This window comes from Capricornis sumatraensis, chromosome 2 (assembly GCF_032405125.1).
Source record: "Capricornis sumatraensis isolate serow.1 chromosome 2, serow.2, whole genome shotgun sequence".
NCBI classification, from domain to species: domain Eukaryota; kingdom Metazoa; phylum Chordata; class Mammalia; order Artiodactyla; family Bovidae; genus Capricornis; species Capricornis sumatraensis.
The window spans coordinates 31,437,849-31,460,282 of NC_091070.1; the positions used below are offsets into that span (position 1 = coordinate 31,437,849).

At 40.9% G+C, this 22,434-nt stretch overlaps 1 protein-coding gene across 1 annotated transcript in view; it reads right to left on the bottom strand.

Moving 5' to 3' along the window:
• Positions 1-20,077, bottom strand: part of DAAM1 (dishevelled associated activator of morphogenesis 1) — a 178,461-nt gene extending 158,384 nt beyond the window's left edge. Inside the window, exon 1 of the mRNA XM_068963191.1 lies at positions 20,021-20,077. The gene's annotated coding sequence lies outside the window, so the exon portion shown is untranslated. The remainder of the gene's footprint in view (positions 1-20,020) is intronic.
• Between the last annotated feature and the right edge of the window lie 2,357 nt (positions 20,078-22,434).

Sequence of the window (22,434 nt, forward strand, 5' to 3'; positions counted from 1 at the left end):
GTGCTGCAGTCCATGGGGCTGCAAAGAATTGTACAGAACTGAGTGACTGAACAATAACAAAGTTTATTAAAAGTTTTAATAATCTCTCATTTATTAGGATGGCTATTCAAATAAACAAATATTGCAAAGATGTGCACTTTTGTTGGTGGGAATGTAAAATGGTAGAGCTGCTACAGAAGAGAATATGACAGTTTCTCAAAACTACTAAAAACAGAACTACCATATGATTCAGGCTCTGGTTATATCCCACCTTTGGGTATATATTCAAAAAAAACTGAAAGCATGGTTTCAAACTGATACTTGCACACCATGTTCACAGCAACGTTATTTACAATAGCCAAAAGTTGGAAGCAACCCAAATGTCCACCAATGGGACAAACGGATAAACAAAATGTGGTATATAGATGCCCTGAAGTATCACACAGCTTTAAAGGAGGACATCTGGCCAGATGCTACAAAATGGGAGAAGCTTGAGGACCTTATGCTAAGTGAAGTAAGTCAGCCATAAGAAAACAAATACTGTGATTCCACTTATACAAGGCATCTAAAGTAGTCAACTCATAGACAAAGAGTACAGAATGATGGTTACCAGGAGCTAGGGGAGAGGCAAAGCAGAGTTGTTTAATTGGTATAGAGTTTCAATTCTACAAGATGAAAAAGTGCTGGAGATCTGTTCCATAACAATGTAAATATACTGTAAATATACTGAACACTACTAAACTGTGGATTTTTAAAATGGTTAAGATCGCTTCTTGGCCTTTTGGCTAAGAGCAAGTGTAAAAATGGTTAAGATGGTAAATTTTTTATGTGTTTTCTACCACAATAGAAGATAAAAAATGAGAAATGCTTTGACAACATTTAGTTGGAAGAAGAATGTAAAACAGGACATATAATATATAATCAAAAATATTTTTAAAACTACATAAAGATACTTTCCCATAATGTTAACATTACTTGCCTTTATAAGATTTTTCTTTTTTTATTACTTTCCTATATTTTCTCATTTTTCACATGGTAACCTGTATTAAAATTTTTAACCTGTATTAATTTTACAATCAAAAAATAACCTTTGACTTAATAGTTTGGAATAGCCTTGAAAATTCCCCCTGCTGTGAAGGACATTTGTCAAAGAAGGGACTCCTGTTCAGAAAAAAATCAAAATTCAGAAATGGTCAAAAGAGATTACTGCATTATCTTTTCAGTGGAGTGTCATTTGTGGTCTAGCAGGTCCTCCAGGGATTATCTTTGATTTTTTTTTTTTTTCCTTCTAAATAGGCCAATGATTCTCAAAAGGGTGGCTTGGGAAGCCGGGAGAGCATTGAGATCTTGTCAGGATGTTTATAAATTCAAAAATATTTTCATGATAATATTAAGATGTTATTTGCCATTTTGTCTCTCATTCTCTCAAAAAGTATATCATGGAATTTTTCAAAAGTTTCAGCACCCAAGATGAAGTCATCAGTCAGATAATATGAATTAGGTTTCATTGTTGCTTTTTTTTTTTTTTAATGAAAGAACAAAGTGTTTCACTTCTGATTTAATTTGTATATTAAACAAATTTTCTTGGAGTCTTCAATATTTAATAGGATCAAAGTGTCCTGAAATGAAAAGTCTGAGAATGTGCTGGCTCAGACAATTTCACAACTCTGTAGAGGTAGGAATTAACTTGTAAAAAACACACAACAATGTAATGACTTTTATCTATAAGGAAGCAAATGGATTTTGTCTGGCAGAGATACAACTGATTTACGTAAATATATAAAGGAAAACATTACATTGTATAGCCCTTTAGAATATCAGTAAGTTTTGCATCCACAAGCAAATTCATTTCAGCATTTCTGATTGTGGCTAGATAAATAGACATATATATGTTCTTAAAATTCTCCTTTGAACTGGTCTTGACAGCTTACTGATTCCTTCACTGATTAATAAGCTAAATACAAATTGTTGACATGTTTATTTTATAACTGACAATCTTCTTTTTAAACTAATTATTCTTTAACATCAACTATCTACAAATACATCAGTTTCTGAATTTACAGCCCATAAGACTAACAAAACCAGAGAGTTTAATAACCTTCTAAAACAGAAAGCACCAGATTCAGATGGATTCACAGGTGAATTCTACCAAATATTTAGGGGAAAAATCATACATATTCTCTGCAATCTCTTTCGGAAGATATACAAAGAGGGAATACTTTCTAACTCTTTTCATGAGACCAGCATTACGCTAACAGCAAAACTAGACAAAAACATTACAAGGAAACTATAAGCCAGTGCTGCTTAGGAACGTAACAAAATCCTCAACAACATATTAGCAAACTGAATCCAACACAAATGTAGAATTATACACCGAAAGGAAGCAAAATTTATCTCAGGTAAGCAAATCACATGATAATATCAACAGATGCAGAAAAAGTATTTGGTAAAGTTCAATACCCATTTATGATTAAAAACTCCCAGTGAACAAGGCATAGAGAACTTTCTCGACTTAATGAAAAAAAAAATCTACAAAAAATCTCCAAGATACAAGGTTAATAGTAAAAGTCAATTTCTTTCTTGTATATCAACAATAAATGAGTGGAAGATGAAATTAAGAACATGACACAACTTAGCACTCCAGAAATGAAATACTTAGGTATAAAACTAACAAAACACGTACAAGATCTATAGGCAGAAACTGCAAAAGCCTAGCGAATGAAATGAGAGAAGTAAATGGAGAGCTATTCCATGTCCACGGGTAAGACGGTATCGTCAAGACGCCAGTTCTTCCTAACTTGCCACCCCCATGTGTTTACATACTGTCTGCAGCTGCTTTTCCGACAACAATGAGTCGAATAGTTGTCAGGACCAGCATGGCCTACCAAGACTAAAATATTTAATATCTAGCCCTTTACAGAAAAAGTTTTATATCCCCCATGCTAACTTGCTATGCTCTCAATCAAGCTTTGCTATGCTCTCAATCAAGCTTTTATCAGTACTTCTCTCAAGCCAATTCTATTTTTTCCTTCAAAATAAAATTTAAACTGGAAAGCCTCTTCTACTTTCCTTCAATGGTAGTCATATAAAGTTATTCTCTCAAAACAATATTAAGTATTGCAGTTTTTAAAATAGAATATTCCAATGGTTAGGATTTAAAATATATATCACCTTCTTTGAGGCCACAGGACACACCTCTGGAGAGCCTACAGATATGGAATAACTAGCAAAGTCCTATTATAGAAAACCAATTATTTTGTGATCAGCACAATTTTAATAATCTGGTTATTTTCGAAAACTGAAACATCTTCCTCCTCAAAAAAATTTTTTTTTTCTTTTATGGAAGATAAACTCTATTTAACAAAAGACACTTAAGCTAAAGGACTACTAAATAAATCTAAGTATCACTTAGTGCATCTGTATGTGATATATCTTTCACAAGAATTTAAACACTAATTCACTGAGTAGGTAACTCTTAGACTGCTCTCAATAATAAGAATTTGAAAAACCTAACATATTTGCTTTACTCTCAGATATATCTCTAAATACCTGTACGTACATGGACAGTAAACCATATGGATGCATTGTGTTTACCAACTGAGCTTTTACCAAATAGTTTACATTCTAGTAAACAACATGTATGCATTCTGTTTATCAAATGAGCTTTTCTGCCTCTAGGAACAAGAGACGTAAGTGCATGGTATCGATTATTTTCATCTTAACTAACTTAAAGGAAACAGGGGAAATAGAGGTATTTTGCCATGAGGTCCAGACTAGAAAATGCTATAGGACAAATAATCCAGTTCTTCTCACAAGTAAATGGCAAGGAAAAACACTACCCGAGATTTAAAGAGGCTTAAGGGACTTTTTTTAAAAAAATTGCAGTGTATGAACCTTACTGGAATCCTGAGTTCAATAAACTTTTTAAAAAGTTAACAGTAAATTTGAAAACTGATGAAATGTTTTGTAACGTCAAAGGTATAATATAAATTATTTTAGATATAAGAGATTTTAGTTATGTTTTTAAAAGAGAATCCCAATTTTTTTGGACATAAACTAAATACTAAAATATTTACAGATGAGATTATAAAATGTCCAGAATTTACTTTAAAATAATCCCAGAGCTGATAAAAAGTAATTGGAGATAGAAATGAAAGATTAAACATGAACTGATAACTGATGTAACAGCTCCATATAAATATACTTAGAAATATACAGGTTTAATACATTAAACCTATATTAATCATTCTTTGCATTTGTGTTTTTGTGTAGGAAATTTTAATAACAAAATTTTTTTGATCGTCATTTTCATTCTACTTGAAACAAGAAAAGTAGCAATGGAAAGCAATAAGTTTGAGGGGGAGATATTTTTAAAAGATGGGGTAGGTGGGAGGGGGGCAGTGGGAGAGGTCCTAAAGCATACCTTGTGAAACATCATTCATTTTGGGATTTTGGAGTTTTCACAATCATCAGCAATACACTAGCATAATTTCTGTTATCCGGTATGAAAGGCAGAACTTGAAATGATGCCCCATAATCTTTAGAGGGTGAGTGGAACCTATAAACATGATGAGCTATCAATCCTATGATTATGTTACATTATATGGTCAAAGAGAGATTATATTGGGTGGGCCTGACCAATTCAGGTGAGACCACAAAATCAGCCCTTTCTCTGGCTGATGGCAGAAAAGAAGTGACCTAGAAGAAGAAACTAAATATCCTCTTGTGAACTTCCGATGTAGGCCATGGAAATGTAGGTCTCTAGCTAGGAGCTAAAAGCAGGCAGTTCCTGGTCAGCAGTTAGTTTTCAGTCCTTATGTGCTTAGTCATGTCTGATTCTTTGTGACCCCGCAGACTGTAGCCCTCCACGCTCCTCTGTCCATGGGTTTCTCCAGGCAAGAATACTGGAGTGGGTTGCCATTCCCTACTCCAGGGGATCTTCCCAACCCAGGGAGTGAACCTGCATCTCCTGTGTCCCCTGCACTGGCAGGCAGATTCTTTACCACTAGCACCACCTGGGAAGCCCTCAGTCCTACAGACACAAGGTAATAAATTCTGCATCCTGAATATTCATTAGAAGGACTGATGCTGAAGCTGAAGCTCCAATACTGTGGCCATCTGATACAAAAAGCCAACTCATTGGAAAAGACCCTGATATTAGGAAAGACTGATGGCAAGAGGAGAAGGGGTGGCAGAGGATAAGATGGTTGGATGTCATCACTGACTCAATGAACATGAGTTTGAGCAAACTCCGGAAGAGGGAGGACAGGGAAGCCTGGCATGCTGCAGTTCATGGGGTCTCAAAGATTCAGACATGACTTAGCAACTGACCAACAACAACTACCACCAGACAGCTTGGAGGAATCCCCTGAGCCCCAGATGAGAACTGTGGCTTTGGCTGACATATTAGTTTTAGCCTGATGAGACTGTGAGCAGAGAATCCTAGCCACAGCATGCCTAGACTTCTGACCTGGTGGGGTTTTAAGCCGCTAAATTTGTGGTAGTTCATTATGCAGCAATAGAACTAATATGTCTGGAAAACCATCTTATACCCAAATAGAACCTCAAAGTCTACCACTACATGAGTTTTTGATCCCAATGGCATCAAATGAGTACCTCAACATTCAGCAATTTAACTTTTAATGCAGTGTTTCTCAAATGATCATGAATCCAAATCTGAGAAACCCCGAGTTACATAATCCCTTATAAATGAAATATTCCTTTCCAACATAAACAGTATTACAGACAAGATTATAAACTTGAGTACTTTTTACAGTGTGACAGCTTCTACAGCAGAAAAATTCTGCAAAATAATCAAACACAACAAGTTTAAAGCAAATTGCAACTAAGCCAAAATCTTAGCTTATCATCACACCAGGTATAAAATTTTGCAAACCTGTCTAACCTTTCATGCCCTAGCTAACAATTAAAAGGGATGAGAAAAATATGAGCCATATTTCATTACAATAAAAATGTCATTGTAACAAAGTTTCCCATGATTCAGGTGGTCCTGAAGAATGATCATAATTATTCTTTGTCCATGTTATCTATTTAGAGAAAAAATTGAGGTGTACATGAAGAAAAGAGATAGAAAAGTAAGGCCGAGATATTATCCCTAAGGTCTAAATTCTAAGGTTTTACTTAGTCTGATTCTTTTTAGTCTTTTTTTTATATATATAACAGCTTTATTTTGATATAATTCACACACCATAAAACTCATTCATTTAAAGTGTACAGTTTAGAGGGTTTTTGTATAATTATAGACTGTGTAACCATTGTAAGTAATTTTAGAACATTTTCATCAACCCTAAAAAAAAAAAAATCTGTATTCTGCCTTTTGCCATTCTTTCTTTAATATCATGTCATGCTAACAAATTTTTTTCTAATACAAAACATGGTCATCTGAGACTCAAGATTGGCATTTAGGAGAGAAAAGAGCTGAGGATAAAAGATTTGATCTACAGGAATAACATACTGGAAAAACTGATTTGAGATTATAGAGCATTGCTTCCTATAACTGATGCTGGTTACATTCCTTTGAAAATGTGGACATGATCCAAATAAGCAAAACATGAAATTACTTGCCAGTGGAAGCGAAGAATCTTTCATTGGGCAGAGTCTTCACCTATTGCACAATGCAAATTTTTTATTTCAGAAGCTGAAGACAGAGGATAATCTAAGCTTTATTTAGTAAAACAAGAGTTCTGCATTCCAAAGGGGGAAAGCTGGGATATAAAACAGCATTCTGATATGTTCACATCCACTATCAAAACATTCTTTACCTGCCAAATGAATAAACATATGATGCTTTAAGGGGACACTTCCATAGCTTACGAGATAGGCCATACAAGGCTCAGGTACAATATTTTCTCCTTAAACTTATTTACTTGCCTCTGCTATGCTTGATAGATATTTGGATCTAATCTGATTATTCTAAGTAAAATGCAAGTAAAATGAGCCACGATTTTACTGTATTTCCCACCTTTGATAGTTTACAATGCAGGACTTTAAAGTCCTGAATGATGGCCCATGGCATAGGCCGAGGAAGGAAACTTGCAACAAATAAATCTGCCTCAATTTTATGAAGTCAGAGATGAGTCTGACAGAAACCTGAGTTTAACTTTGCTGTGAAATACCTAGATGCCGCCTAGAATCTAGATTTTTCTAGAACAAAGGCTAATAAGAGCTTTTACTCCCACTCTCCCACCCAGTTTATCCAAGGGCATTCACGGTATTGGGCATTGGGTGCTTTTTGTCTCCTTTGCTTTAAAAAAAAAAAAAAAAAAAGATTAATATGCATATTCAATCACCCCAGGGAGGCATCTTGAAAAGGAGAGAATAACTTTCACAAGTTATCTCAGTACAGTCTACCAAAATATAAAAACTCTCTACATTATGAGAATTCAGTTCAGTTGCTCAGTCGTGTCCAACTCTTTGCAACCCCATGAACTGCAGCACGCCAGGCTTCCCTGTTCATCACCAACTCCTGGAGTTCACCCAAACTCATGTGCATCGAGTCGGTGATACCATCCAGCCACCTCATCCTCTGTTGTCTCCTTCTCCTCCTGCCCCCAATCACTCCCAGCATCAGTCTTTTCCAATGAGTCAACTCTTTGCACGAGGTGGCCAAAGTATTGGAGTTTCAGCTTCAACATCAGTCCTTCCAATGAACACCCAAGACTGATCTCCTTTAGAATGGACTGGTTGGATCTCCTTGCAGTCCAAGGGACTCTCAAGAGTCTTCTCCAACACCACAGTTCAAAAGCCTCAATTCTTCTGCACTCAGCTTTCTTCACAGTCCAACTCTCACATCCATACATGACCACAGGAAAAACCATAGCCTTGACTAGACAGACCTTTGTCGGCAAAGTAATGTCTCTGCTTTTCAGTATGCTATCTAGGTTGGTCATAACTTTCCTTCCAAGGAAATTTCTTAATTTCATGGCTGCAATCACCATCTGCAGTGATTCTGGAGCCCAGAAAAATAAAGTCTAACACTGTTTCCACTGTTTCCCCATCTATTTGCCATGTAGTAATGGGACCAGCTGCCATGATCTTTGTTTTCTGAATGTTGAGCTTTAAGCCAACTTTTTCACTCTCCTCTTTCACTTTCACTAGGTTCCATGTATTAAGTAATGCACACTATACCATATATAAAAGAGTTATCCTTTTCACAAATTCAAAGTTCTAGAAAACAAAATATTCATATCAAAATGGATACTCACAAAAAAATGAAAAAAGAGCAGTGCATTTAACCACCCAGCCATCCAGCCCAGCATACCTTTGCAACTATAACCACATTTCCCAAACACAAGGATCTTGTGTTCCTAGTGGTTTTCAGTCCTGGCTAAATATCAGAATTACCATGGGAGCTTTAAGAATCCTGAAGATTGGGCCCAAATCTTAAATCTACTGAATGAGAATCACTGGGCATCTCACTTTTTTAAAAAATACAGTTTTAAAGGTTACATTCCATTTACAGTTATTACAAAATACTGGCTATATTCCCCATGTTGGACATACATCCTTGCAGCCTATCTTACACCCAATAGTTTGTACCTAATACCCACCCCCCACCTTTATATTGCCCCTCTATCCCTCTCCCCACTGGCAATCACTTGTTTGTTCTCTACGAGTCTTGCTTCTTTTTTGTTATATTCAGTAGTTTGTTGTATTTTTTACAGTCCACAAATAAAGTGATATCACAGAATATCTTTCTCTGACTTAGCATACTACTGTCTTCCAAGTCATCCATGCTGCTGCAAATGGCAAGTTTTCTTTTTTATAGCTGAGTAGTATTCCATTATATATATATATATACACACATCTTCTTTATCCATGTCCATCTGTTGATGGACACTTAGGTAGCTTCTCTATATCGGCAGTTCTGAACAATGCTGCTACAAACACTGGGGTACATGTATCTTTTCAAATTAGTGTTTTCGATTTTTTCAGATATATACCTAGGGGTGGAATTTCTGGGTCATATGGTAGTTCTCTTTTTTTTTTTTTGAGAAACTTCCATACAGTTTTCCACAGTGGCTGCATCAATTCACATTCCCACTAACAGTGTACGAGAGTTCCTTTTTCTCCATATCCTCACCAACATTTGTTTTTGTGGTCTTTTTGATGACAGCCATTCTGAAGGATGAGAGGTGATACCAAGGCATTTCTTTAAACCACCATGAAGAATTATGATTCCCAACCAGGATACAGAACCAACAGTGTTTAGGAGGAGGCATGGATCCCTTTAGAAGTCCACCTACCCCTCTAAGAAGAGACTTGATGGTTTATGTTTTAACTGAAACTGTGTGCTTCCCTAAGCATTATCGCTGGATTAGTTGCTCAAGGATTGAGCTTGGATTGGTTAATTAAAACTTCACAACACTCTCCCTCTGTACACTGAAACTTGGCCAATGTTTTTCTGGGAGGCAAGGCAAGTTTTAAGTGTTGCCAAAGCCCATTTTTGAGTCAAGTTTTACAAACATTCTTTTTTGAGGGAGAGGGAAAAAAGAGGGGCGGGGGGCATCAGTCTGCTGCTAGTTCTTTTCAGAGTTCTTTCCTCACTGCTTATTTGAGATACACTGTTATTTTTTAAAAGCTTTTTTTTTTTTTTAAAGCATTTTGGTCTTTGACTCTTTCTTTCCCCAAAGCCTCATCGTCTTCACACACAGATCACTTTACTGATCCACCAACACAAGCTATGTATTTCAGAGTTGTTTGCATGCTACCTCTTGTGGGCTTGCCCCGACTCAGCATGAGCGCCTCAGAGCCCCCTGTTGTGACCAAGGACATGTCCTTAAACTATGGCTGGCCTCCCAGGCAGTGGTCATGGAAGAATGAAGAAGCGACCTCGAAGGGTCCAATTCACTGACCTTTACCCTGTTCTAACCAACTACCCCCACTTCTGGGAAAAAAAAAAAAAACACGGTAGCTCAGTTTCCCAGATGAATTCTAATTTATCCTTAAATATCCAAGCCTGGTCCAATGTTTAAACTTCCCAGGCCATCCAAAATCTGTCAACTGGCTCTCAACCGGACCCAGTTTTGCTCCCCAGGGGACATTTGGCAACATCTGAAGACATTTTTGGTGTCATAACTGGGGGGAAGGTTGCTACTAGTGAGTAAAGGCCCAGGACACTAATGAACATCCTTCACACACAGTATAGCCCCCAACAACAAAGAAGGATCCTGCCTAAAATGCCAATACTGCTGAGATTAAGAAACCCTGGATTGGGTCGTTAGCCAGCCCACTGCTGGGTAAATGGTCGAAGAGCCTCTTCCTGCAGTTTAATTTGGTTTAAAATGGGGATTGAAAACTCAAATGCCTTCAGGGTCCAAGGAGGTTAAGAAGAATCACATAAACAAAGTGGTTGTGTATGAGGCACTAGGGTTTGGTGAGGTCAGTGACAAATCAGAATATAAATGTTAACTAAAGTTAACGTTGTGCTGGCCAAATAAAATATGACTGTTGGCTGCATCCACCCTGTGTGCCAACAGTGGTAATCAAATTCTAGTTCAGAGATGATCGACTTAAAGAGAACTTGATGGTCACTCCAAGACACCACAGTCTGGCCTCATCCCTTATTATGGAATTTTCTAAGCCCCCGGCCTAGGGAAGACTAGAAGCTGCTCAGTTAAGGAGATTAGACTAGAGATCAGACCTTGAGGGTTTAGCTTCCAGCCAAGAAAGAAGAGGGTTTCAGAAACATTGTGCTAAGGACAGGGACCAAGGTTGGAAACTCTGAAAGTAAGAAAACAGAGGTCCCCCTCGCTGATCTCCATTCTAGGGGAACCCAGTGGACATTATATCAACATCACATAACACCATGTGAGGTCACTGTGTTAGGATGAAATCGTTCTCATAAGATTTTAGAATTTTCACATTGTTTCACAGATGAGGAAACAGGGGCCCAGGAAAGTTTAAAGGAACTACCAAGATTATCCAAACCTGAACCTAAAATCAAATGGTGTTTCTTTTTCCTCTGTGCAATTGCCAGGCAGCAACCAAAAGAAGAAAAGATTTCATTCAAGGTGTCTAACAAGTGTTTCTAAACTCGCAACCAACATAAAGAAGTTACACATAGGTGTTAAACTTTCTCAGCATCATCTCCTTTCCCCATTAGAAAAATCATTAATCCTTTCACCCGCAAGCCATCATTTTAAGATCTCTTTTCCCTGTAATGGAAGAATTTAAAGCAGGTTAAATCATTCCAGCCCTCCTTTCAGATCAAATTGGAGAGAGGACAGCCAAGTCAGCAATTCGAGCACAAGAAGGAAGCCCCAATCTCAACAACCCCGTGTGGATGCATGCTTTCTGCTGGAGGAATTCCTGACCTGAGGAGACAGTATAAACAAAGGCAATCCAGAGAGAAACAAATGATAAGATAAGTGAAGCCCAATAACTCCCTCTATCCTCCCTTCCACCTACTTCCCCCAACTTGTTCCATCAGAAAAACAATCTGAGCTTGGGAGAATTACAACGTAAGCCATCTCCTCTCTGCCACATAGCTCCCTATTCTAAGTAGGAGGCTAACGGGCAAGACCCTTTATAAGGTCGGTGAATGTGTCTCCCCTGGCCACAAAGGATCACGGTCTCCCCCTTAGCCCACAGGGAAGCTGTGAGAGAAAAACTGGCAAGGAAGTAGGTCACTGGTCCTTCAGACTCAAATTACAATCCAAGGAGTATAGTGGAAAAAGGTGGCGTACGGAAGAAAGGTAGCTTTAGTCACAGTCTGAAAAGAAACTGGGTCAAACTAAAAAAAACGAAAAAAAATACATGCACACACACATATATTCCTTAGCAGAAAATGTGAACCAAGGCAGTCTCACGCCACAGTTCCCGTAACTGTAGTTGCAAATGTCACCTCCTCAATGAGGGTCAAGCCCTAAATGGGTCATAGAGGTTTTCTGCTGCTGCTGCTGCTGCTAACTCACTTTAGTCATGTCTGACTCAGTGCGACCCCATAGATGGCAGTCCACCAGGCTCCCCTGTCCCTGGGATTCTCCAGGCAAGAACACTGGACCAATCCAATTTCTATTCTTGATTTTAAAATACAAAAATATAATAAAAGGCCTTTGATTCAACATTCTGAGGATACAATGCAGCCTTAGCTACTGGCTTCAATTCCAGCAAGATTCATTCCAGACTCTCTCTGACTTTAAGTCTGAATGACCATTGAGTGCTGAGCAGGGAAAAGAGCACCTCTAATGCAAACAAGGTTGCCACACACAAATGGGATAGAAGCAGAAATGTTGTTGTTTCTTTTCCCACCATCATCCTAAATCAAACAGCCACCACTAATACAGAGTAACTGTAGCAGCATTTATTTTTTAATTCCTAAATTCTTTACCTTGACCCAAACCATATATTACATTTTCTATAGCCACAATTTCACCAACTTTCAAGAATAAGAGAATGCACCTTTAAATGGTCTAATTTGTCCATTTCGTTTCCTTTTTACAATAAGTTTTGTAGTAAACTCTCAAGATTTAGAAGAGTCCCTAGCCTAACCCTTTGTCACAGAACTAGGATCTAACTTAACTTGTGTCTAGACATCTCACTGCTCAATTTTACCAAAACTCTATGCAACAAATATAAATTTGAGCCTAGACGCATGTGAACAATCTAGTTCACCAGGTGAATGATTCTGGCCATGATCCTTCACTCTTCTTTCAGGGTACAAATCTGTAAAAGCTTTATGGGAGAAGAGCGAAGCCCAGAAAGGGCACCAAAGCATGCACTAATGACTGTGGGCACACCCCTAAGAAAGGGAAAAGATGATGGCTGTGTTTTAGAAAGCTGCCCCTATTCCTGACCCACTCTTCACAGGAGGACACCTGTCAGAAGCAGAAACATAGTTCCTTGGCAAACTGCCAGTGAAGCCCTGCCTCTAACTTATGGGGTCTGAAAAAAAACTAAAACCCTAATCAGTTCATTTTCTGATATGGCACCATCTTCGCCCTTAGTGATGAGGGCTATATGCTGATATATCCACAGGGTCTATCCACTGTCTAGTCTCCTTTGTGATCAGGAGCACAAAGAATTAAAAAAAAAAAAAAAGTTACTAGGATTAGAGGTGCAGTTGGTGGCTCCAAGACCAGGCAAAACTAACTCATGCCCTTGACCTGGCTTGTACGTCACTAACAAAATGAGCTTAGCCAGTAAGCCAGAATTTGAGAACTTATTTCAAAAAAACAGAAGATGGGCATCTGCATTGCCCAGATAATACGCAAAGCTCAGATCTAGACTATCTACACTTGGAAATCTAAATTCAGACACTCCATCGGATGGGCAATGTTTGCCAATCATATAGGAGGTTTGTTTCCCACCCCCCCAGAAATAAAGATGACAAAGACCAGTTTAATAGGTGACCCTAACTGTGTGCCCGGCAGAAACACGGGAACCTTCAGCTCTGATCCTGGTGCAATTTATGGAACAGAAAGAGCTCAGGCTATTAGTAAAGGTGAATGACATACTTAGGAAACCTAACAAGATGAATTTAAATTAATGTCTGTTGAATGAATATTATGTTTGAGCAGCTTAAGGGCTAACAAGTCTTTTGTTTTCATTTTCCTTTCCTGGCAATATGCTGTTAGGGCATAACTTTCCTATTATTTCCCTAAATGACACAATTTGTATTTTATTCAATAGTCTTCATTAAATATTGTCAACGTGGCAAAATATCCAGTGTTAAGGCAGAAGTAAAAGATCTATTGTAATTCAGGAAATCACACCAACATTGGAAATTGAACTTACTTCCCTAGTTTTTCCACATTTAATTCACAATAGTGGCTACGGTTTAAAAGAACTGCAATTGTATATTTGGCACCAAATTTGCTCCACTGTAAAAATAAGCCTCTTTTCTAAGGTGAGGGTTCAGAAAAAGGCTTATTTTAATATCTAAGCATGTGTGCTAAGTTGCTTCAGTCATGCCTGACTCTGTGACTCCATGGGGTGTAGCCCGCCAGGCTCCTCTGTCTATGGGATTCTCCAGGCAAGAACACTGGACTGGGTTGCCATGCCCTCCAGGGGATCTTCCCGACCCAGGGACTGAACCCACGTCTCTTATGTCTCCTGCACTAGCCGGCAGGTTCTTTACCACTAGCACCACCTGGGAAACCCATCTAAGGATAACCAACATTAGATGACATGTTTAACTACTGCTCAAGTTTTCATTATTTTCCAAAAGAGCTTTCACCATAAATATTAAAAGACAACAGGGAGTTGGGAAGCTAAGAAATTATGGGAGTCTTAAATCTCAAAACAGGTTCCTGTGGCCCTGCTCTGAGTGAGAAGGGCTTTCTTCAGATAAAAGATTCAACCCACTGAAAAGTTATCTCAGTTAACAAGAGGATTTAACGCAAATAGATTCAGAGATGGCAGGTAAAAGCATTTCCTTTTTCAAGTAATTTGCCTATCATTCACAAAGTAAAAAGGAGAGAGTTCAAAAATTCTTATCATTCAAATACACAAATGCAACGTTCCTAATCTCATGTAACTTTTTTTGTTCCAGAAAATCAGACTCTAAGAAACTTTTAAGTCAATAAGCATTTTTAGTCTCAATCGACCTTATTTACTGTCATTGACCCCACACTGTTTCTAAATCAAAAGACACAAAGGAAGTTGTGATTCCTCAGACTCAGGAGGCAAGGCAATAATGTGTTTGTGTGCTTGTGTGGGTGCATGGGGGGAGGGGAGGAGGTGAAGAATTAGAAGCCTGGGTCCCTAATCGGGTCTGGCAGCTACTAGCTGTGTGAGTTCAGTGAGTTTGTTAACTTCTTCATGCCTCAGTTTCCTCAACTATAACATGGTGATAACAGTACCTACCCCCTCCAGCTGTGAAAGAGGCCATGGTAAAGCTCAAGAAAAGTATGAGCAAAGGCCTGACCCCAGCTTAGCACCTCACATTGCTTGACTATTAGTATCACATTAGCTGTGAGTATTTGGCTGTGTGGTCAGGCTGAGGGCTCTTGAGGAAGGTGCCACACATGGTTGTGAAAATGGAAGGAGAGGCAGGGAAGGCTCCCCAGAAGCTGGAACTGAGAGGGCAAGGAGAATTTAGATGCTCAGATGAGGAGAGCCATCATTGCAGAAAGTCACAGATGGGATAAAAGCCAGGAGTACTTAAATATCCACAGGGACAATAAGCTCACCAAGGCTGAGGATGTATTTGGTGACCTCAGATTAATGGGCAGGGGTGGGGCAGGCTCTATGTGCTCATTGCTATGCTCCTAGGACTTAAATCATTTTTAGACATGTGTACCGTGAATGCAAACTCATTCCAAAATGCTTATTTCTCTGTTTTTGGAACAGTGGAGATGCCAGAAAATACAAAGGTAAACACTTTTTTTTTTGCTGTGGAAATAGTCTGCTAGAGTGGAATGTAGGTCACCCAGATCCACTTGCATCTCATCTTCATCTGTCCCTCTTTCAGTGGGGCCACGGAGTGGCAGCTTGAAGGGAGGGAGAAGAGGGGCACTTCAGATCCATCCTTCATCTCCAATCTCTATCAGCCCCTCAACCACTCCGAGCACATCCTTCAAGAGAGGTATCCTGGGACAGCCAGCCCCAGCCTGCCCCACCAACCTACAGACACAGTCCTCCTTACAAGTTCTGAAATATTATCTAATCAGCAGTTGCCTCTAAACTGCGCCCTCAAATAGACGAAACCACTATGATCTGATGCTCTAAGTGTTTAAGATACGTATATTCACTTAAAAGATTCCCTCTATTACCAAGCTAGAAATTTTGACACCAAAATAAGTGACAGTAGCCGCATTCCTTATCCAAAGAAGAAAAAAACCCACAAAACAGAAGAATTTTTGTTTTGACTGAGGCCACCTCTAGAGATTAAACAAGTTTGCTATCCTAAATAGGCAAAGTTGCTTTGTTTCCCGCAATACTAGAATAGATTTAACACTTAGAAATGCCAGGGGCAGGACACGAAGGCAGGGAGGGCCCCCACAGAAGTTACCACCTCTGTGATTATTTCCTGAACCAAACACCTAAGGCTATCAGTGGTACCACGTTTTGTTGGAAAAGCTTGTTTCCCCTGATCCAACAGCTGTAAGTTTTTAAGTAATTTCACAGCAGACCTCAAGATTCTCAAGCCAAAGCCACTCTTTATACAATCCCCCAAATATTTACAAAATGAAACACTTTCAGTCTTAACTATGTTCTATTTGTAAACACCTTATTTGTTCTGATGACCACAGTATCAACACTAAAAGCAGCCTTTTAAGCAAAGTAGCTCAAATAAAACCACACACAGAGACACACCAATTCTTAACACCCAGAGGCGTGTCCACAAAGCAAGAAAGTCAGGATTCAAATTCCTTGGCACCTATTCACTGAGCTCCTGTAAGCACCACCCAAGCACATGACCCACTGCAACCTCTCTACTATCACGTCTCCTCACTCATTTGCACTTCTGCAAACTCACAGAATGCAAATTGCTGGGCGATAACTGAATGCTACAAATATTGGGCAAATGTCTTTACCCTGTTCTCCTCTCATATCAGCAGTCTGAATAACTTACCCTGTTTATAGAATAACCCCACCCCAGATGAGAGTGCTATTGTCTACCTTTCTACCCAATGGTGCTTCTGGGGGGCCACTCATGGCCTGGTCGAAGTCTCTCGGTATCTGCCTTGGTCTCTCTCCCTATTCTCCTGTTGAACACCTCCTGGGAAAGTTATCTGGGCCAAGGACAGTACAACAGAGAGAAATTGAGAAATGTCTAGTTTGGGGTAATAAGAAGTGTATTAAGAACTATGGGCGTGGGGGGGGGTAGGCTGTGAGAGAATCTATTCCAAAAGCAAACAGTTACAATTCGATTATTTCAAACACGTGGAAGGCCTTTTATGTCTCAAGTTGCATGCTGCACAGGAGTTCTGGTTTATGCTGAGATGAAACTGCTTGACAGAAAACTAAGGACTGTTACAATTGATGACAAAACTATCAGTGGAAAGAATACAGATCTTGGATCTCCAATCATGTTTCTACTAGTTCATAGCGATTCTACAAATACTTATAAAACACCAGCCAATGGCCAAACACTGCTTTAATTGCTGGATAGGCAGGGATAGATTAGACAAAAACTCTGCTCTCAAAAGACCCTCCGAGTGGGAAAAACCCACAAACGGTGGGATTGTTAACAGCATTACAGGGAATCAAGAAGTGAGATAACTGAAGGCAATTCTAGTTTGCAGTGAAATATCAGTGCAGTGAAATTTCTGATACTCTTTCCTCATGGGGATGTAACCACCTACTTAAAACAAGATGATGAATGTCAACCGCCGGGCACACAGCATCCCCAAGCATTTATCTGCACATGATGCACTGATGCTAACAGACATACACTTACCCCTTAATTGCAATATCTGTGATGATACACTTCGGTATGAAATGAAAGCAGAAGGTAAGCAAAATGTATAGCTCAATTACTCTTAATGCAATTACCAATAACTGCATTCCACGAAGATCTAAAAAGTCAAAACCTAAACAACCCTACAATAAAAAGATAAACAGATGTCCAGGTACTGGGATAATAGTAGTAAGGATAGAACTAATATCATAAATACTATTATAGCTGCTTTGCCCACTTTGAAGGATTACCATGAGACTCAGGCTATTTTGCCATACAAGTAGGGCTCAGATATTAACCCGATGTCACAGTGTCAAAAGCTGGGCTTAAACTCTCATCTTCAGATTTCTTTGAGAAAAATAAAACACGACGAACAACTCCTTAGAATCACAAGATTTTATACTGAAATCAACTTTAGGAAACACTCTATGCTGCTTTCCCCAGGTCACCAATGACTGAGGTCCCAGAGGCAGAGGGTTCACCCCAGAAAGGGAAGCCAGTAATGCCGGAGCAGGACCCACGCTTCCTAGATCCCAACCCTCTCAAGGATCTGAATTCTCTAGGCAAGCTTTTAGATTTTATTAGAAACACATGGGATAGCAGTAACTTCCTGAACTCAATTTCAGTCATTACTTGTCCCTAGAATTGCACTTAGGGCAAATTAACGACCTTTACTGGTAGCCAGGGAGTTCTCTTCACGCATGACAGAGAACTCCCTCCTTGAGAAAGAAAGGTGTTTCCAACACTATTACATATGTTATTAGGAAAATGAAGCAGCTAGGTGGCTCAGAGGTTAAAGCGTCAGCCTGCAATGCGGGAGACCTGGGTTTGATCCCTGGGTTGGGAAGATCCCCTGGAGAAGGAAATGGCAACCCACTCCAGTATTCTTGCCTGGAGAATCCCATGGATGGAGGAGCCTGGTGGGCTACAGTCCACGGGGTCGCTAAGAGTCGGACACGACTGAGCGACTTCACATAACATACATAACATAAGCGTGAAAGAGGAAAGAGATCTCTGGGTTCTAATTTTCGGAGTCTGCCTCAGGACAAAGGCTCTTAACAGCTTTTTCTGGGGATGGAGCTGGGGAGACCAGGTATGGGCTTGACAGAGGGAAAGGGGTCTAAAAATTGTATTCAAGCTATTTACAGGGAATGGAGAGAGCCCGGGACTGTGAAACCGGTGACCAGGAGGGAGCAGCTGGGCCCAGGGCGAGCATCTGACCACACCTACTGGCCACGCCCTCCCAGCTGCCCGCAGGGCCACGACGAATTGAAACAGCAGTGGGAGCAGTTAAGATTCCGACGACAGGAGTCGCCATGGCAACAGGATTCATCTTGCAGGCAAACTCCGCTTCAATTCACTACGTCCTTCCCGAGCCTGGGGAAACTACTAGCTCAACGGGAGCAAAACGGTCATGGGAGGCATTTACTCTTAATACTCTCCTTGAGCATCCTGGAGATGGGGGCGAAGGGTGAGGGGCTCGGTAGTGAACGACGGTTGGAGTGTATTCGATTCCTGGGTCCACTAAAATATTTTATAGGAACGAGAGGCAGAATACCCCAATCGCAGGCTGAGAGCAACTTGAGAACAGAGCCTTTAGCAAAGGTTTGATGAATGAGTAAGAGAAAGGATAAGGGTGCTACGGAAAGGATATCCAGAGGACTTTATTATATAGAGTTCATGGGCCTCGCACACGTCTCAATGCGGATCACAAGCAGTTGGATTTTCACCACTAGCTGTGAAAACCGATTACCCAGCCCTTCTGCTCCACTGCGACTCGTACCGTTAGATTATTCAACTCTCCCCACCGCTTTACCACCGCCCAGCCAGCGCTCCGGGCAGACGCTTCGTCCTAGCTCGAGTGCTCCTGGTCAAGTGAGCCATCAGTGCAAGGGGCACCAAGGTGTGCCCTACCCAAAGGGACGGGAGGCTGGATCGCCCGGTGGCGCCTCGAAGCCGGTCCGCAGGCTGCGCAGCCTCCCCTCACCGCTGTCCGCAAACAACCCCCCGCTCTTTCCACAACGTGGGTTTCCCTCCTCTTTCTCATTTGAGACCTTGAACTTCCAACTTCGCCTAAATTACAGTCACCCCATCCCTTTCGAATGAGTCTTGAGGCGAGGGTACCCAGGATAGCGGGGGTTCTGCTGGGACAGGAACGAGTAAATGAGTCCCGCCTCTTCGGTTACCACTCTAACAAGCCTACCTCGGGATTCTCCCTTCCAGAGCCTCCCGGGCCAGCAACTCCCGACAGTAGCAGTGCCCGCAGCACCCAGCAGAGGCCAAGAGCCCCAGAGCCCCAGCGTGTCATCAGCAAGGCGGCGAGTGGTACCCTGCTGGCTCTCTTGGCGTCCAAGCGCCTCAGAAAGAAAGAAGGGAGGCAACTCTGTCCTCGGGGCGCCTTCCCCCGGACTCGCCTTGCTTTGAGCCGCGCTTGCAGCCATTTTCCCAAACCCAGCTTGGCAGCTGGGAGCTGTCTAGGTCCTGTTCCCACCCAGACCCAACCTGAAGGACGGGTTTAATATTTACCTACTGGCCCGGGAGCTCCGGGAAGACAGCAGGAGGGCGTGCTGCGAACCCAGCACCGGGCCGCGAAGAAGCGCGCCCACCCCCGCGCCACCGCGCGGTGCCTCTTAATGAATGAGTGCGGCGGGCGACGCGGCACGTCCCCCTTACCTGAGCAGCCCCTGCATGCTGAAAAGGCGGCTCTGCGCTCCGGGTACAATGGGATCCGGTTAAACAGTTTCCTTCACAGCCGCTCGTAGGTTACCAACTCGCAGGTGACATCACCCTCTCCTCGCCTGATAGGATACAATGTGGCGCCCACTGCGCATGGACTCCCGGGCCGGGCCCGCGTACTCCTGGGAATCGTAGTTAACACTCCACAAGCAGAGCCTGGATAGCTACGCTTCTGAGGTTCTGAAAACTACACTTCCCAACAAACTTCGGAGCCTCTTCGTCCCCGCCCCTATTCCCGCCCCCTCCGCGACCCGCCCCCTCCCCGCCCTCCAGCCTTGCAGTAGTAGCGGTGGTCGTTCAGGAGCCGAGTTGCGGACTGCGCGGGCAAGAGTTGGGGGGGGAAGCTCCCTGAGGTCGTGCCCTTTGACTTGACCTCCTCTAGGCCCCTTGCGGTCTCTGAGGGACCAGCAGGGCCCAGGCTACTGCACATCAGCCAGGCAACTCTGACCAACCCAGCTCTATTGGCCCCAGCTGGGAAGAGATTAAGCCTTTCACTGTCTTCCCTCTGCGCAGCAACTAACGAATAGGACACTCTGGTTTCTGGGTTAAATGCGATCCTGGAATTCCCCAAGTCCCGGACTATGAAGGACGCTGACCCCGAAGGAAAGAAATCTCCCCGTGCCCCAGTTGGTACAAATCACCTGCCTTCTCTTTCCTTCTCCCATTTAACGGAGTCAGGGTGACCAGCCAGAATTCGGGGAACAGCTTAGTCGGCTGAGCTGACAGAATAACGCAGGGTGTCAGTAATAAAAATGCAGTGTAACAGACTAGATAGTCGCCGCAGCCCTTCGTCAGGGAGCCTGCTGCTGCTGCAGAGATAATACTATCGCGCAGCCATGCTTTTGTTCTTCTCTGCAGCAGACTTCCCGCTCTCAGGGCTCTGAATTCGCAGGAAGACAACATCCTTGCCTGAAGTTTTAATAAATAACACATATGTATACATGTACTCTTAAATGCACACACTTTCCGCTCAATGTATATACCATACTCTTCAAATTTTTGTATGACTTCAGCCAAACAACACATCATGCTGTTCAGGAATTACTGTGATATTAATAACTTATATGTTTAATTAAAAGTAAGCAAAAGGTATGTGGAATTCCGAACCTTCAGGAAAATTTTATTTTTAATATGTATATTTTTCCCATGGCACTTTATATTACTCAATGATCACCAAACGTTATGAAAAAGTAACATTGAGAGTAAATCTCTAGGTGTCTTTTTAAATGAAAAAAAAATCAATACATCCAGTTATTCTGGTGGTAAAGGTAAATTGTAATGGCATTCAATATCAAGGATTTGTTCACACCCCTGTTTCCACTAGCAGAATTGTCTAGAAGACCACGGTTTGTGGGGAGGGGGAGGGGAATCACAAAATTTCAAACAATTCTCCACCTAATTGTTGGTGAAAGTCTTATCACTCTTATTTTCTCATATCATTGTGCAAGAATAATGGGGTTCAAGAGAAAAATATTGATGGAACTAACTGAGGCTCTCAGGAAAGAGAAATGTTTTGTTTTTCTGAGGGAGAGATTTTAGCACTAAATTCTGATTTTCTTTTAACAAGCCAGTTTCTTACAGCCAGACACATTTTTCTCCACTGAAGGAAGATGACTTTGAGTATTGCTCTCCTATTCTGAGCTATTCCACCCATTCCAAATATTGTTTTAAAAGGAACCTAGACAATACAAATGTTCCACTGGCCAACAGATCAAGAGTACAATCAGTGATATTCTAGCTAATGGGTAGACTTAATGTATTGAAGTTCATTGTGGGGAAATATTCAGAAAGAAAACTTGACCTGGGATGATTCTTAAAGCTCTTCTAATCTTGTCACTGTGTAAAGCTTTTAGATGGAAATATAATCATTGAGCCTGAAATTTATTGAGTCAAATTGGATGTGGAGATTCTTTAAAAGGCAAGACTTAGCCTTACAGATAAAAGTCTATTACAGTATTGAGATATACTCTGAGGAGTAACTCTACAGGGTAAATCACCCTTCAGCAAGTTCTCTTTGGTCTTCAGTAATGAAGGGGAGGATGAAAGAAAAAATTCCATTCTCTATAGCAATTAATATTATAGGGATGTGCTGTATTACATATATCATTTTTCTATATAAAGGACATCATACACACTAGATTATAAGCACAGAAATGTGTGGATATACACATGAGCTGCCCTTACTATTAAAGAGATGTAAATATAGATAATAAATACTGAAAGTAAGCCACTGTGTTTGGAAGCATTTTGCTATGCGTGATGAATTTGAACTGATTCCTGCACACTATTTCATTGGTAACCAGGGGAAACAAAGATGGCTCTTCAGCATCAGAAATGCAATCTGTGGATCT